This window comes from Rutidosis leptorrhynchoides, chromosome 3, assembly GCF_046630445.1.
Source record: "Rutidosis leptorrhynchoides isolate AG116_Rl617_1_P2 chromosome 3, CSIRO_AGI_Rlap_v1, whole genome shotgun sequence".
Lineage (NCBI taxonomy): Eukaryota > Viridiplantae > Streptophyta > Magnoliopsida > Asterales > Asteraceae > Rutidosis > Rutidosis leptorrhynchoides.
Window position 1 is genome coordinate 19,174,740 of NC_092335.1, and position 4,459 is coordinate 19,179,198.

Here is a 4,459-nt window from a genome sequence, read left to right on the forward strand (position 1 = left end):
CATTCAACAAACAAAATCATATTTAATTGCATTATTGCTGTAATTGTCGGCCACACTCTTTTAAACCGTCCCACATGAAAAATTCACTTGGTTGAAATCTTAATTGTGTGTTATATAATATGGAGTAATATCCTATACTTCCATTATTTCCACAACTTAAAACAACGAGAGGAGAAAAATACATAAATAAATCACAAAAATTGTTGCAGTTCAATCGGAACAGAAGAAAGAGGATTGAGGTAAGGTGGTGGTGTGGTTCTCCAATAGAGAAATAGAAATAAAAATAATAGAAAAATATTATTGGCGGTTCACGATTTTAATATAAGGAAGAGAGAAAAAAAAATATAGTGGAGAGAGAGGAGAGAGAGAGGTTGAAGATGGTGGTGTGGTGTGGAGCTCAACAAGAAAAAGAAGAAACAGGAAATAGTACTCCGGGAAAGACTTGGTGTTGTAGAAGATGATTGAGTGAAGATTGTGGTGATACTTTATTTATCACAACCCATATGCATACATATATACTTTGTTTAAAATAAGCAAAAGAAAGAAAGGAAATAAAAACAAAAAGCTAGACATTAAAATCAATCATACTCAATTTTGTACAGTGAATCTGTTATGGGTTAATATCAATATCTCTGTATGTGTGGACATATAAATATAGTTTAATAATAATATAATATTTACTTTCTATCTACATGTGCAAGGACGGAATGAATCGAAAAAGAGTACAGTGAACAAGTCAGTTTAATTGTCATGTTCTTACCGACAGTTTTCACGGACTACTTAATCGTACTCCGTTGTTAAATCAGTGGTGGATAAAAAGTCTTCGGAAAAATCCCAAATTTTTAGATTAACTATATTTATTTATTTTGGTCATTATGGTATAAAATTCGATCATTAATTATTAAATAAAAATTACATTAATTATTCACTCCCAACCCCAAGTAAATATAAAAAGTTTTAAAATTCAACAAATAACTTCTAAATATTTTATTAATGAGCCTAAAATTTATAAAACTCCTTTTCGAATCACTGTTTATTTTAAAATCACATAAGTTTCTTTTTAACTCGTTTATTATCTATCGAATGACAATTGAGCGTTACTGTCGTTTACTAAATAACTTCGAAATCACAAAATATATATTCTATATAATTTATTATATATATATATATATATATATATATATATATATATATATATATATATATACTCTTTAAATAATAATTATTATATATTATTATTATTTTTCAACATTGATTATAACAATTACAATAAATAATATTTCATTTTATAATATACATAAATTTATATATATATATATATATATATATATATATATATATATATATATATATTTAATTATATGCATATCTATATATTATATATTAAATTAATAATATTAAATATACTGATATTATTTTATATATTTATTTCCATCAATTAAATCATATATTATTTCAAATAAAATTATATATATCTATTTACAAATTAGTTGTTCGTGAATTGTCGAAATTGGTCGAGGTTCAATTAAATTCATGTAAACAGTTCCAAAATTTTAAGACTCAACTTTACAGACTTTGCTTATAGTGTCGAAATCATATGAAGATAAAGTTTAAATTTGGTCGAAAATTTCCGGGTCATCACAGTATAGAGCACAAAAATATAAGTCGAAAAAGTCAGGTCGTTACACCCATGGACTATCAGAGATTGGATAAATTAAACCTGCATCGAGCAGTTTAATAATTTCTTTTTTAACAACATCTTGCATATTTGGATTTAGTCTTCGTTGGCGTTGGACATATGTTTTATGATTTTCTTCCATAAGGATTTTATGTGTGAAATACGAAGGACTTATACCTTTAATGTCATGAATTTTCCATGCAATAGCTGATTTATGAGTTTTTAGCACAGAAATGAGTTAAAAATTTTCATTTTTAGTAAGAGAAGACGAGATTATTACAGGTAATTCAGATTTACCATGTAAATAAGCGTATTCCAAATGGGTTGGAAGTGGCTTTAACTCTAATGTCGGTGGTTCTTCTATCGATGATTTGTATCGATATCTGTCTTCTTCTTTTAATACTTGAAGTTCATCTGTTGTTGGTTCATATTCATTAGCCATAAGTGTAGCTAACATTTCAGCTTCATCAATTGATTCATCTTCTTCTCCTAAAGAACATTCTCCTGTTCCTTGTAATTCAGGAAATTTTTGTAACAATTCTACATGTGAATCTATAGTTTGAACATAATAACATGTATCATCTGCAGATTGTGGTTGTTGCATTGCTTTATCAACAGAAAAGGTAACACTTTCGTCCTCTATACTTAGGGTCAGTTTCTTACCGAACACGTCTATTATTGCTTTAGCCGTGTTTAAGAATGGTCTTCCTAATATAAGAGGAACTCGAGAATCTTCTTCCATGTCTAGAATAACAAAATCTACTGGGAATACTAAAGTACCAACTTTAACTAGTATGTTCTCCATTATCCCTCTAGGATATTTTATTGATCGATCTGCTAATTGTATGCTTATTCATGTTGGTTTTAAATCTCCAAGGTCTAGTTTAGCGTATAATGAATACGGCATTAAATTTATACTAGCACCTAAATCTGCCAATGCTTCTATTGAACTAAGACTACCCAGAAAATATGGAATTGTGAAACTTCCTGGATCTGATAGTTTTTTTGGTATCTTATTCAACAACACTGCAGAACAATTAGCATTCATTGTGACAGCCGAGAGTTCTTCCATTTTCCTTCTATTTATGATTAGAGCTTTCAGAAATTTAGCATATCTTGGCATTCCTGAAATTACATCAATGAAAGGAAGATTGACATTTATTTATTTAAACATATCCAAGAATTTGGATTGCTCTGCTTCAAGTCTTTCTTTTCTTATTTTACTCGGGTATGGAAGTGGTGGTTGGTATGGTTTAACATAAGGCTTTGCCTTAACTGTGTTATCTTCATTAACCTTTTCAACTACCGGTTCTTTTTCCTTATCTTGCTCAGACTGTGGTGTCTGTGAAGTAGGAATAGAGTAATCAGAAATTATAGGTATTTCAGGTGGTTTAAGTGTTATACCACTTCTCGTGGTAATGGCTTTAGCTGTTTCATTTCGGGGGTTAGCATTTGTATCACTAGGTAGACTCCCCGATTTTCTTTCACCAATTAACCTTGCTAGGTTACTTACTTCTTGTTCCAGATTTTGGATTGAAGCTTGTTGATTTCTAAATGCTTGAGCATTTTGTTCATTAGTTTGTTTCTGAGATGTAACAAACTGCGTTTGAGATTCAACTAGCTTTAATACCATATCTTCTAAATTTGTCTTTTTCTTATCGGTTTGTGGTGGTTTATTAATGTAACCAGGTCTTTGCTGATTGTAAGTCTTGTTGGATACTTGTTGATTGCTAGGACCTTGTTGGTTGTTGTGTTGGGCATTTTGGTTGTAAGGAATGTTTCGATTGTAGTTTGGCCTTGGCGGTTGATAATTATTTTGATAATTATTTACCTGCCTTTAGTTTATGTATGAAACATTTTCTCTTTGTTTCAATGTTTGTTCAACACTGAGACAATCTTTTGTTAAATGTGGTCCTCCACACTGCTCACAACTGATTCGTATTGCGTGAATATCTTTAGTCATCTTTTCCATTTGTCTCTTGAAAGAATCTAGCTTTGCAGAAATGGAATCAAAGCCATGGCTAGAATCGGCTCTAGCCGCTTTGGATGAATGTAAGATATCTTTTTCTTGGTGCCACTCATGTGAGTGGGAGGCTGTATTATCAATAATCTTGTGAGTTTCGGTAGCGGTTTTCTTCATAATGGAACCACCAGCGGCTGTGTCGATGTCTTTTCTTGTAGCGACGTCGACGCCTTTATAAAATATTTGAACTATTTGAAAAGTATCTAAACCGTGTTGAGGACATCCTCTCAACATCTTTTCAAATCTTGTCCACGCCTCAAATAACGTTTCATTTGGCTTTTGTGAGAATGTGGCAATTTCTCCTTGAAGTCTCACGGTTTTAGATGCCGGAAAGAATCTTTGAAGAAATTTCTCAACTAAAACAACCCATGTATCAATCGCTTCTTCGGGTAATGATTCTAACCAATCTTTTGGCTTCCCCATGTAAAGTCCAAGGAAACAACATAAGATAGATCGTTTCATCCTCAATTTCTCGGATTTTAAATAGAGTACAAATCCTATTAAAAGTTCGAAGATGTTCGTTTGAATCTTCTTTTGCTATACCACCGAATTGGCATTGATTAGTGACCATGTGTAGGATTTGTCCTTTGATTTCAAAATCTGGCGGTCTAACTTCTGGCTGATTAATGGCATGACCTTGGCCCGTACGTGTGGCTTTCATTCGGTCTTCCATACTTTGAGGTTCTGGATCTGCCATATCTTGAATAGTTGAATCCGAATCACTAGAAGATTCTGATTTAACGGTTTCTTCCTCGATA

General features: G+C 31.6%; 1 non-coding gene across 1 annotated transcript; it reads left to right on the forward strand.

Annotated features, from left to right (window-relative positions):
- Window positions 1–3,906: 3,906 nt before the first annotated feature.
- Window positions 3,907–4,013, forward strand: LOC139903044 (small nucleolar RNA R71). Its single transcript, XR_011777892.1, has one exon. It is a non-coding gene; the product is annotated as a small nucleolar RNA R71 (small nucleolar RNA).
- Window positions 4,014–4,459: the final 446 nt, after the last annotated feature.